This window comes from Myxocyprinus asiaticus, chromosome 30, assembly GCF_019703515.2.
Source record: "Myxocyprinus asiaticus isolate MX2 ecotype Aquarium Trade chromosome 30, UBuf_Myxa_2, whole genome shotgun sequence".
Taxonomy (NCBI): Eukaryota; Metazoa; Chordata; class Actinopteri; order Cypriniformes; family Catostomidae; genus Myxocyprinus; species Myxocyprinus asiaticus.
The window spans coordinates 6613408-6626981 of NC_059373.1; the positions used below are offsets into that span (position 1 = coordinate 6613408).

At 37.5% G+C, this 13574-nt stretch overlaps 1 protein-coding gene across 1 annotated transcript in view; it reads left to right on the forward strand.

Moving 5' to 3' along the window:
• Positions 1 to 1029: 1029 nt before the first annotated feature.
• LOC127421197 (junction plakoglobin-like) overlaps positions 1030 to 13574 on the forward strand; it is a 98217-nt gene continuing 85672 nt past the window's right edge. Inside the window, exon 1 of the mRNA XM_051664040.1 lies at positions 1030 to 1177. The gene's annotated coding sequence lies outside the window, so the exon portion shown is untranslated. The remainder of the gene's footprint in view (positions 1178 to 13574) is intronic.

A 13574-nucleotide genomic window follows, 5' to 3' on the forward strand; every position in this document is an offset into this window, starting at 1 on the left:
TATATATATATATATATATATATATATATATTACTTATATATTACATATATATATATGTATATATATATATATATATTACTTATATATTACATATATATATATATATATGTATATACATATATATATATATATATTACTTATATATTACATATATATATATATATATATATATATATATATATATATATATATATGTAATATATAAGTAATATATATATATATATATATATATATATATATATATATATTACTTATATATTACATATATATATATATATATATATATATATATATATATATATATATATATATATATATATATATATATTACTTATATATTACATATATATATATATATATATATATATATATATATAATTTATATATTACATATATATTTTATATATATATATGTAATATATAAGTAATATATATATATATATATATATATATATTACTTATATATTACATATATATATATATATATATATATATATATATATATAATTTATATATTACATATATATTTTATATATATATATATGTAATATATAAGTATATATATATATATATATATATATATATATATATATATATATATATATATATATATATATATATATTACTTGAAAAATATGTTTGAAATCTTTTTTTCAAGAATATTAAGAACTTTTGTCAAGGTTACTCTATATGACCTGAACAAAATGTACCTTTTCGTAAAATGTCGATTTTTTTTTTTTTTTTTTTTTGACAATAAAATGGCAAGCTGCGTGTTGATTAAACCAAATTACTTTAATTTGGTAGACAAAACGTTTTCAAATATTAGCCTAATATTTTAAAACTGTTTTTTTTGCTACCTTTTTCTAAAGATATAATAATAAAAATGAATTCTGCATGATTCTTTATATGTTGATATAGGGAGAATACCAGACCATTAATCGGAATAGGTGCGCCTGAAAATGTCAAATAATTAGCACTGGTGAAGAAACTGAAGCGCCGCCCAGTTGCTCGTTCGCGCAACCGGAGACTTCACGGAGGGTTCCGCCGCTGTCAGACTCTATTGCTCAACGTTTGCCAGACTTGGATAAGAGTGGACGGAGGGGCTTTGGGGCCGGAGAAAGGAATAAACAAGATTTTTTGGAGACGCTCGCTAGTGGATTGTGATCATTCTGCAAGGTAAGTCTGCTGATGCACGCTCGGTCATTTAAATGCTGCACTAGTAGAGTAATGATGACTTTGCCCTGGCGACTGTATATGCCACCCTTCTCCCGTTTCATGAACCTGGATTTTAGAAGACGCCGTTTGTCCATGAAGCATCATTAGAGTTTGTTGTTATCATATGGGATAGAGCTGATTTTGGTGTGTCAATGTGTATTGCATTATTTATTGTGTTTTGTGCTTGTGACGGAGCACTTATTCATCAAACATGACACGAGGAACCTGGTTTAAAGCCCACTGGAGTTCAGATGCGAAACACCAGGCGATGTTACATAATCCCATACCGAAAATTATTGCGCGTAACTGTTTTTTATTTATTTATTTATAAGCATTTTTCCTTGTCCACTCACAAAATAATCTAAACTTTGAGCTCGTGTTTAGTACTCACTGGGTTGCAATACTGGTACGATACTGCTCGTGCATGTCGATTTTAATGAGAAAATGATCATAATATCGAGATAATTCGTTTTTTATGCCCAAATAAAATTACAAATGATAACTTTAGGAAATGCGATCTGTGTCCGTTGAAACTGGTTGACGCGAGATACCCGTAGACCGCTGTAAATATTGTGTAAAATAGCGATGTTTTTCGCTATTTCGCTACAGATTTCGAGACTGCGATTTGATGTTCGATCTTTTACAGGTGCACTGTTAACCTAAAAATGTGCTTCGTGTGGCAACATCTAAATTAATAGGTTTAATTGAAGTAAAAAAAAAGAAATATTCAAAATGTCAAAATCAACCTATAGCACAAACAAAAATTTCAAGATTTTAAAGTTTCAAGTAGAAATAGTTCCTTATCATTTATTCACCCTTATGCCATTCCATATGTATGACTTTCTCTCTCCTGCTTAACACAAACGAAGATTTTTAGAAGAATATTTAAGCTTTGTAGGTCCTCACAACGCAAGTAAATGGGGTCCCAAATTTTTCAAGTTTCAAAAGCATATAAAGGCAGCATAAAAGTAATCCATACGCTTCCAGTGGTTAAATCCATGTCTTCAGAAGCGATTTGATAAGTGTAGGTGAGAAACAGATCAATATTTAAGTCCTTCTTTACTATAAATCTTCAGTTTCACTTTCACATTCTTCTTCTTTTGTTTTTGGCTATTCGCATTCTTCGTGCATATTGCCGCCTACTGGGCATGGAGGAGAATTTATAGTAAAAAAGGACCTAAAAAATTGACCTGTTTCTCACCTACACCTATCATATTGCTTCTGAAGATTTAGATTTAACCAGTGGGAGCCTTTTATGCTGCCTTTATGTGCTCCAAAATTTTGGTACCCCATTAACTTGCATTGTAAGGACCTACAGAGCTGAAATATTCTTCTAAAAACATAAAACTTATTTTGTGTTCAGCAGAAGAGAGAAAGTCATGCACATATGGGATGGCATGAGGGTGAGTAAATGATGAGAGAATTTTCACTATTTGGTGAACTATCCCTTTAAGATAATGATTACAGGTTACCACTTTTTACAGTGTACCACACCTAAGATAGATTCACGTGCGCAGATGTTGAAAGAGTCTGTGCGTGTTTTACCATGGAGTAGATTGGACCTCAAATTGGTCCATATCAGCTCTAATTTATCAGAGCGTGTCTAAACGTTGACTTAGTTGTCTGGTTTATATCAAGATGAACCTTCCAGTGTATACCATATTAGTTATTCATTATCAGCACCACTTGAACAAGAGCTTCCCTACAGAGCAACCTCAAGTCAAGTTCACTTAATTAATGCTGGCATTGTGGCATTCTGATTGACACGCAGATTAATAGCATCCTTAAGTCAAACAATCCTAAAGGATTCCTTTTGGAATTTAATAATAGGCAAATATGAGCTCTTCTAGAGCATATGGTTCCCAATAGGACTGTTCAGATCAACTATAATATGCTTCGGTAGAACATCAAAATAAATTTTGTCCAGAAGAAAGGCATTATTCCAGTACAACAATTAGGAGGTCTGATAAAGGTAACACAAAATCCAATAGGGCTATTGTAATTCAATAAGAATAAAAAAATACTGTAGGAATTTAACTTTATCCAGAAGGACCCCTTTCTTGAAGGAGTCATATTTATGATTGGTTCCAAATTTTTATACAAATTCCAATAAGAATCTTGCACACTTTCCTTCTGGATTTCTGACCTTATATTAGCTGCAAGAGTGCAAATATCCCAGTTGTCAGTATTGCTTGATTTTCTCACATGTGACTTGCATTAATGCATTTTCTGTTGATCTGTAACATTTGTTAATTAAGTGTTAGCTTGAGAACATTTGCTGTGCCCCAGGAAATTCAGACCGGTCGATTGATACTTTTTGTCATGCTTGAGATTACTGCCAGCACAAAGTATGGATGGTTCTTTTCACATAACAGTGTAATTGATTTCAACCTAATTGGGAAAAGACCCATTAGTTTACTAAACCGTCTTGCTTTAGCTTTCCGACAATGATAGCGTGGGAAATAAGGAGCCGATCAAAAACACAAATCACTATGTTTTACTAATATCCAAAACATCCAGTCAATATGCTTATACAGTTGTAATATTTGATGCATTATGCTTCTGATTACATGTTGATTCACAATCATAGAGACGAAAGCAAATTAACAAAAACTGATTATTCAATCAGTGCTGACTTATTGAATGGTTATGTTATGATGAACCCATATGACAAATGTTTATGGATGAAGAAAGAAAGATAAATAAATGGTAAACTCTGCATGTGAGCTTGTTCATGCAGCATTCATTTATATGATTGTGACAGAAAACAACAGGACACTCTATATAGTCAGTGATTTCTGTGCTGTAGGCTATATGGGTGACACAACATTGATATCTCTCAGCAGTTGTTTATGAGACAGACTTAGAGTAAAAGCAACTTTCAATGGAAGTGAATGGGGCCAGTCCATAAAAATTAAAATACTCACTGTTACAAAAGTATAGCCACAAGACGTAATCATTATATGTGACTACCTGACTTTAGTGTGATTAAAATTTCTGTTCTACATTATTTTAGTGTGATAAAAGCGCTTAAAGGATTTAATGTGTTGCATCGTCATAGCAACGAAGTTGTAATATTGGATGTAACTGTACACAGATAAGGTTAGTAAGTGATTTTATCAGACAAAAATCATGTTAACATGTATAATGTTTACATCTAGTACTTATACCTTTGAAACAATTTGTATTTTAACGTTTATGGACTGGCCCCATTCACTTCTATTGTAAGTGCCACTTCTATTGTAAGAAAATATATGTAATTTTACTGCAAAATGCTGTAAAAATAGTTTTACTTTTAGATGTGTAAAGTATGATTTTCCTGTATAATTATCGGTAAAAATGTATATTATGTTTAACAAGAGATTTTGTCAACAGAGTACTTTTTACAGTAAATTATTGTTTAAATCATGGTAAAAAACAATAATCAGGTGTTCCCAGAATTCCCCATTACATTTCATTATATTTTATTGGAATATTTTTTTTTGTTGTTGATTTTTTTCCCCTTTTTCTCCCAATTTGGAATGCCCAATTCCCAATGTGCTTTTAAGTCCTTGTGATTCGCCTCAATCTGGGTGGCAGAGGACGAATCCCAACTGCCTCCGCATCTGAGACTGTCAACCCGCGCATCTTATCACGTGGCTTGTTGAGCGTGTTGCCACGGAGACATAGCATGTGTGGAGGCTTCACGCCATCCACCGTGGCATCCATGCTCATCTCACCATGTGCCCCACCGAGAACGAACCACATTATAGCGACCACGAGGAGGTTACCCCATGTGACTCTACCTTCCCTAGCAACCGGGCCAATTTGGTTGCTCAGGAGACCTGGCTGGAGTCACTCAGCACGCCCTGGGATTCGAACTAGCAAACTAGCGAACTCCAAGGGTGGTAGCCAGCATCTTTACCACTGGCCCCCTATTTTAGGGGAATAGTTATGTTTCTTCTTATTTTTAATATCAGTTACGTACATTGGGGTGTTCTGTTTTATATTTAATGTAGTTTAGTTAATGTTTAAATTTCACATGTGTTACTCTGATGGTTCTTAGAGTTTGTGTGAGTGACACTGAGCACTGTCTCTACATGTTTATTGGTCATTGCTCCTGGAAAGGCCACTGTTGAGAACTTCATGTTAGCATGTGCCCTTCTTTAATTACTACGGTGATTAACAATATATTGTAAATTGAAAAGCAGATTTTTACTGTTTCAGAAGGTTAATATCAAGTTTATCATTTAATAATATAAACGGTAATGCACCATAGAATATACGAACATCAAAATAACATCCCGTAAATTCTGAAACATGGTTACAGTATTTTTATGGTAAATGTCTGGCAACCACATCTGCTGGTAATTTACCATCAATTTGACAGATATTTGTTTTCACTGTGCATTCCCTGACCCTATCAGAACAGACCCCTGATCAATATACCCACCATTTGACAGCTACAAGCCTTTAGAATCCACCTTTATACTCAACCTTACAGCTCACACCTGCTGTGATGGAAATGTAGCAATGCCCCCTCAGATTTTCACTAAGACACCTGCTGCCCTGTGCAACTATAGCCTGACAGAGTGTTCTGCCGTGGCTCCCCTTTAGCACTGGTGTCAATGGAAACCTGCTCTGGCCCAGCAATAATGTGAATGTTCTCTGGCAGTGTGTGGATTTGTTTTTTGTGAGAGACTGTGAGATTATAGCAATTACAATCATTCACTGACAGGCAAATAAAAGGCAGAAACCTTTTTTTCTGTCAGAGTATACTTAGTTTTCACTCAAGCCTTTCCTTCAGTCTTCTAAAGCAAGAAATTTTTATCATGTGGTTAAATACCCCATGATGTGGCTTGATGTGCATAGTTTGTGCATGTGTATAATTTCTTATGTTGATATATGTTGATGTATTTCCTAACAGGAAATTTGGGTGGAACAATTCGAAGGGGCATGTGCTAGTTTTAGTTTTATTTATTTTTTACATCAGTGAAAGCCTTTAGTTTACGTCAAACATATGAACCATGATTTGCTACTTGCTATTGCTGGTGATTTTATTGGAAATTTTTTTTATAAACCTGTGAGTGCAAGATGAGTCATCAGTATTTTTGGTCTGTTTTCCTGGAAGAGAAATATTGTGCATTTTAAGTGCATTTCTGCTAAAACGTTTAGTAATCTTTTAGAAGTACACTAGCAGATGGCCTCTGAAGCTAATAGACATGGACTCAAAGCAAATGATGAATGAATATGGAATTATTTTCATTAGAATAAAGACCAGGGACATTTACTACCAAATTTCAAGATGTCTTTAACTAATTCCAAAGCATATGTTAGCAATATCACATATTCTTCCAGTCAGTGTTTGGGAAGATACTTTAAAACTGTTACTTTCCAAGCTACAGGCTACTCATAATTTAAAGTAGTTCAACTACCGTCAAGCTACTCTTTAAAAAAAATTATTCATTACTCAGCTACACTACAAGCTACTAACAAAAAGTATCTACATTGAACTACATTGAAGCTATTTAAAAAAGAAAAAGTTTTTAGATATATAACAAGTTCTGATTGCAAAATTCAAGAATATCATCTGATAGTTATGTATTTAATCAAGGTGACATTCCCTTGTGAAAATTAACCATGGTTTTACTACAGTAGCCATATTTTATCCATGGTATTTGTAGTGAAACCATAGTAACCACAAAATAAACCATGGTTCATACAGTAATGGGTACTACAATATTACTATAGTAAAACCATGGTTACTCTATGGATACTACAGTATTACTGTAGTAAAACCATGATTAATTGTATCAAAACCATGGTTTCCGCCAAAAATCCCGGGTTACAACATTCCTGCAATATTACTGCAATATTACTATAGTAAAACCATAGCTAATTTTTGGGTTAAACAAATAGGGTGACAACATTAAATTGAACATAAATTTATACTTAAATACACTTATAAACTGGAAAACACCCTATTTTATAAAATTTAATTGAAATACAGTGATAAACATCAGCAATTAAATATGAAGTTTCATAACAAAGTTTGGGAGGAGCATTTTCATTTAATCCAACCAATTCCATCATCAGAGTATACAGTATATAAACATATATGAACAGCTGCTTACCTCTGTGGTGGTGACGATTCTTCCGGCATTTGGCCCCGTCCTAACCTGAAGATGTCCCTCGAACTCAAACTCTTCACCTCCGATGAGGTGACTCTCCACAACAGCTTGATGAGTCTGGGATCATCTTTCTTCCAACGCTGTTTCTCAACCTCCAGATGCGAATCGGGGTCGCCAAGCTATTCACTTGGAATGGCCGCAGGAACACATCTTCTCCTCCATGACCGCCACCTCCAACATGTCCGATTACCCAGCGATTCCCAACATTCCAAGTGGACCGTTAATGGTTTGCAACACACTTTAGCAGACGCACACATCCGGTTCTCACGGTGTTCAAACAAAATGCAGCTCTACGATCTGTATGTCTCAGCAAAACTCGGTGATTTACTCACCCCGTCAACACCTACTCCATCTGCTAACCCCCTAAACACTCCAAGCGCTCCTAATCGGCTGCTTCTAGCCAAAAAACATCCAAAACACCAGCAATTCTTCCTTCTCAACCAACCAGCACCAACAGGTGGAAAAAACATTTCTCCCAAAGTAAACACGGAAGTGCGGGGCCTGAGAATACTCTCCAGTCGCGGAGCACTCGTCACTATTCCACCCCCCCCCCCCGCAAGCGACCATGTTTCCGAATTCTTTACCCCCTAACACTTCCAGCTCGTCCTCCTATGTTTACACTTAAGACAGCCATACCTCTCGCCATTTCGCAATGCGCATAATCCCACAAGGCCGCCCTTTCATTTCTCATCTCCTCTCATTAGCCTCATCCGTCAGTTCATTAAACGACCCCGTAACCCTGGACAAATCATGCTGTGTAGACTTGCAACGATGGCTACATTTTCTCAACCACTGGAACAGTCTCACCTTCTTTTATGATGATTTCATTTCCTCCGCAGATTACATCCATTTGTACACAGATGCTGCCCCGTCCATCGGATTCGGAGGATTCTACCAGGGCTGCTGGTTCGCGTCCACCTGGCCCTCCGATCTGATTGATTTACCTCCTCACTCAGCTTCCTCCACCCTTTTTGAACTTTACCCCATCATGGTATCGGCCTCCCTATGGGGCCGGAATGGACCGCTAAAAACATTTTTGTCCATTACGTCAACCTAACCACCAGTGCATTTACAAAGGCAGAATATGGATCTCCATCTGCAACCAATTCATAATTAAGACCGAGCACATTCAAGTCAATCTGATCGATGACTCTCTCTCTCACTTTCTCTTCCAGAGATTCAGAACCTTGACTCCAGAGGTGAACCCGACTCCAACCCCAGTTCCTCCCTGTTCAGAGCTGAAATTCCACTAAACCACCCACTCAAAATCCTCCATCAAGCATCTCTGGACTCCATTCTCCAAGCCATCTCTCCGCGAACCCTCTAAACATACTGGACAGCCTGGAAATGTTTTTAAAAAACAATTTAACGAAACCTACAAACTGCCTTTCCCAGATTTCCATCTCATCCTTCATCTCAAATCTCAAACAATCCAAATCTTTATGCTGGAACTATCAAGGGGTGCCTGAGCGGCATCCATTTTTCCCATAAAATACTTTTTGGCAAAAAACTCCTCTTCAACAAACCACCCTCAAATCTCACTCCTAGTCACGGGCACCCAAAAAGCCCAAACCACCAGAATCAAATCTAGACAGCCTCTAACCATTGATTTCTTATCCAGATGCCTGACCACACTCTGTCGGGGATACATTTCAGAAAACAACACCAAAACGCTCAATGCCATGTTCTTTCTCGCTTTTTCTGTCTCCTCCGCTGCTCTGAATTCACCACCACAGCAAATTCGAATGTAGAAGCATCATAGCGACTGTCGTTCAGCATCTCAATATTCCTACCCAAACACATTGCTTTCCGTGTTTCACAAGGCTCCGACACTAGCGACTTGCTGCCCAGTATTGGCTTCTTTTGGGGGTATTCAAGCTCAGGTCAAGTCTCGAGCCTCGAGCCCTCTTCCAGGGACAGCAAGCCAAACTCGTTTACACTATCATCACCACAGGATTACATTAACTTGCGAACTACTGAACCACAAAAAATGAAAGCAAAGTCCCTTTAAGGCTGTGCAGGGCTCATGTGAATCAGTGAATCATTTATGTGAACTAGTTCATTTACATGAAACGTGTGTGGGGGAAAAAAAAGTCACCATAATGAATCATGAATCAGAGTTCCCAACGTTAAATATAAGGGAGACGTTTATTTTAAGTGCTGCATTCGCGATAGACCTTATTCATAGTAGCGCCATCTTTGATTTTTAACAAGAATGAAAACGAGGCTGTGAGGAGTAGACTTACTGTTTCTTCAATGCACGCATTGTATAATGCTTTTATCCAAAGTGACTTACAGTGCACTTATTACAGGGACAATCCCCCTGGAGCAACCTGGATTTAAGTGCCTTGCTCAAGGACACAATGGTGGTGGCTGTGGGGATTGAACTGGCAACCCCATGATTACCAGTTATGTGCTTTAGCCCACTACCACCACCACCACTTCTGTATGATTTCCATTTATGATTCCTCTATGAAAGTGCCATTGAGTGTTGTAGGTATTTCCGAATTAGCAGATAGCACTGGGAGGAAGAAGGCTTTCACACTACATTAGCGATAATATCAGTGCTCTGAGATTGCCACCCCTTTATTATTTCCCACAGCCCTTTGCTTTGCTTATTCCCTTGACCTCCGCATTTTTGCATGAGTGCATGTGTGCATTGGCAGTGATACACATGGCACTAGTTAAACTGTGGCTGACAGGTGTATATAATGCACAAGTTTATCCTATGCATGTCCATTACCCAACTTGTCAGTTTATTGCAGTCTCCATTCTTTCCACCTGCCAAGAAAGTTTCCCTTCTGCCTACTGTAAAACTGTTAGGTAAGCACAAACCTGTATAATTCAAACACACTCAAAGTGACACTCAGATGCTATTTTATACTGTATCTTGGCAAAATACAATTGAAATGCTGTACAAATGAATTGGCCTATATCACAATCAAAGTATAGTCTGTGAGCAAAGTTTTCCTGTAGTATTCTTTTTTTTTTTTTTTTTTAACCAATTTGGAATGCCCAATTCCCAGTGTGCTTTTAAGTCCTCGTGGTTGCGTAGTGATTTGCCTCAATCCGGGTGGCCAATTTGGTTGCTTAGGAGATCTGGCTGGAGTCACTCAGCACGCCCTGGGATTTGAATTAGCGAGCTCCAGGGGTGGTAGCCAGCGTCTTTTACCACTGAGCTACCCAGGCCCCCTTCCTGTAGTATTCTTGAGCAAAGAGTTACTGTAGCTCATCTACAGTACACAGCATGGCACTAGAAATGTAAATGTCATGGATTCAATTCGCAGGAAAAACACAATGATGTTAAGTGGCTCCGCTGCAACCTGGCCTCATAGTGAAAACGTGACTGCAGTTTCCAGGTGAAATTAACACTAGAGGCGCTACAACAACTGTGTGTTTTATTCACTTTCACTCAAATCATGACATTAATGGCTGATTATGACTTTATAAACATTAATTTTTCTCTCTATTACTCAGACCGTGCTATTTTATGATATCGACACACTTTTACTCTAACGCATCTTTTGAAAAACAGTACATTTTAATGCTTGTATTACAGACCCACCTATATACAGTATATACACTTATTCCAATATGATTAGCTTGCGTGGTAGCTCACTGTAACACAGTTCAATGGAAAGGAGGAGGTGAGAACCGGCTTAACAATATAAATAATATTGTGGCAGGGCGGAGGGCGGGGCCGGGTCATGATTCCACACTCCTGGCCCCTAATTGGGCTGATTAGCCCGAGAGGGATAAAGGCCGACTGGAGACCGCAGTGCAGCAGAGAGAGAGTTACGGACAGCTGTCTGACACCTGTGTGTGTGTGTTTGTCTTTTTGGTTCAGTGTCTCATTAAATATTATTTATATTGTTAAGCCGGTTCTCGCCTCCTCCTTTCCGGATTTCGGCACCAGTGTAACACAGTTCAATGGAAAGGAGGAGGCGAGAACCGTAAATTTTGAATTGCACAAATATTGTCATGTTCACGTAAATTTCATGAGATTAGGCTGTTCCTTACACATCGCGGCTGTTCTATCTGTTCTCAATTTTGTTTTAAATCAACAAAAATGACCTCCCTACCCTTAACCTTAAACCTAAACGTAACCGATAGTTTAATGAAAGCAAATGTGTGATGAAAAATGCAATTGTTGAAGCAACCATGTCTTTTTGTGCTGCTTCTTTGAAACTTTCAGCTAACATGTTGATTTGCTTACTGAGGGGGACCCGTACCCCAGTCGTTTGCCTCACGCATCAGTTGAGCTAACCTGCAATTTGATCAAACTTGAACAAGCTTGTAAATGTAGTTAGTGATGTAATGTAAGTGATCCGACTTTTGATGCTCCATAAATCACAGACAGTCAGCATAAACATAACTGATACGACTCCAGCGGTTAAATTAATGTCTTCTAAAGTGAAACGATTGCTTTTGATGTGAAAAAAGATCAATATTTAAGTACTTTTTAACTATATTCCAATGCTTCCAGTAAGCTTCACGAGGGGGTGGAGATCACGCAATCTCTCATGTGACATATTCGCGTTGCCATGATACAGAGGTAATCTCACATTCTCTTCTCGGTTGAGACATCCAGGATAAGCACACAAATGCACCATTGTGAGAAAAGAAAAAGATAAATAAACTGATCAGCCACAACATTAAAACCACTGACAAGTGAAGTGAATAACATTTATTATCTCGTTACAATGGCACCTGTCAAGGTGTGGGATATATTAAACAGCAAGTGAACAGTCAAGTTCTTGAATTTCATGTGTTGAAAGCAGGAAAAATGGGCAAGCGAAAGGATCTGAGTGACTTTGAGAAGGGCCAAATTGTGATGGCTAGACGACTGGTTCAGAGCATCTCCAAAACGGCAGGTCTTGTAGGGTGTTCCCAGTATGCAGTGGTTAGTACCTACCAAAAGTGGTCCCAGGAAGGGCAACCGGTGAACCAACAGCAGGGTCATGGGCACCCAAGGCTCACTGATGTGCATGGGATGCGAAGGCTTGCCCGTCTGGTCCAATCCCACAGAAGAGCTACTGTAGCACAAATTGCTGAAAAACGTAATGCTGGCCATAACAGAAAGGTGTCAGAACACACAGTGCAACGCTGATGGCAGTGGCCTCTATCAGCAGGATAATGCACCCTGCCACACTGCAAAAATTGTTCAGGAATGGTTTGAGGAACATTACAAAGAGTTCAAGGTGTTGAGCATCTATGGGATGTGCTGTACCAACAAGTCAAGTCATTTTTATTTGTATAGCGCTTTTCACAACACACATCGTATCAAAGCAGCTTTACAGAAAATCATGCATTAACAGAATATTAAACTGTAATATCTATAAAGTGTTAGAGTCATCATTGTGTAGTTTGATTAAATATGATCAGGGGCGGACTGGGAAGAGAAATTGGCTCAGGAGTTTACATAGAAACTGGCCCAAAAGTTGTTGAGGGGGGAGGAGTCTCGAGCCATGTTAAAATTATTTAGCAAAAATGTAGGTATAGTAACGTGATGTCATATTGACCACAATATATTGAGTGTTTATCTGTTTATGTGTATTCTATTATTTTGCCATAGTGTTGCTCTAATTCGTGTTTTGTTGTATTATGGATAGCTGGATACTACTGTCCATCATCATGAAAACAGTGCCATACTGATTAATTTTCGCTCCAGTTTTCTGGCAGTCATTTCCAGCTCCAGCAGAGCATCATTCTGTTCCATAGTATCTACTCACTTCTAAGATGTCCATTCTTTGGGTATGTTCAGAAAGGCACACCACCATACTGCTCATACTATTTGTTGAGCTACCGCGCAATTTGATTGCACTTAAACAAACTTGTTAATGTAGCTGGTCATGTAATGCAAACATTAAAATCATCTGGGGGTGGCAGTTATCCTCCAACATCCAGATTGGTTGATTCATATCCTATTTATTTATCTATATCACCATGTTAATCCATCTACACTACTATCTATATCACCATGTTCATCCATCTACACTACCGGTCAAAACACTTTACTGAAATGTTTCTAACGATCTTAACAATCTTTTGATCTGAAGGCGTATGCTTAAATGTTTGAAATTAGTTTTGTAGGCAAAAATATAATTGTGCCACCATATTAATTTATTTCATTATAAAACTAAAACAGCCAGGGGCCTGGGTAGCTCAGTGGTAAAAGACGCTGGCTA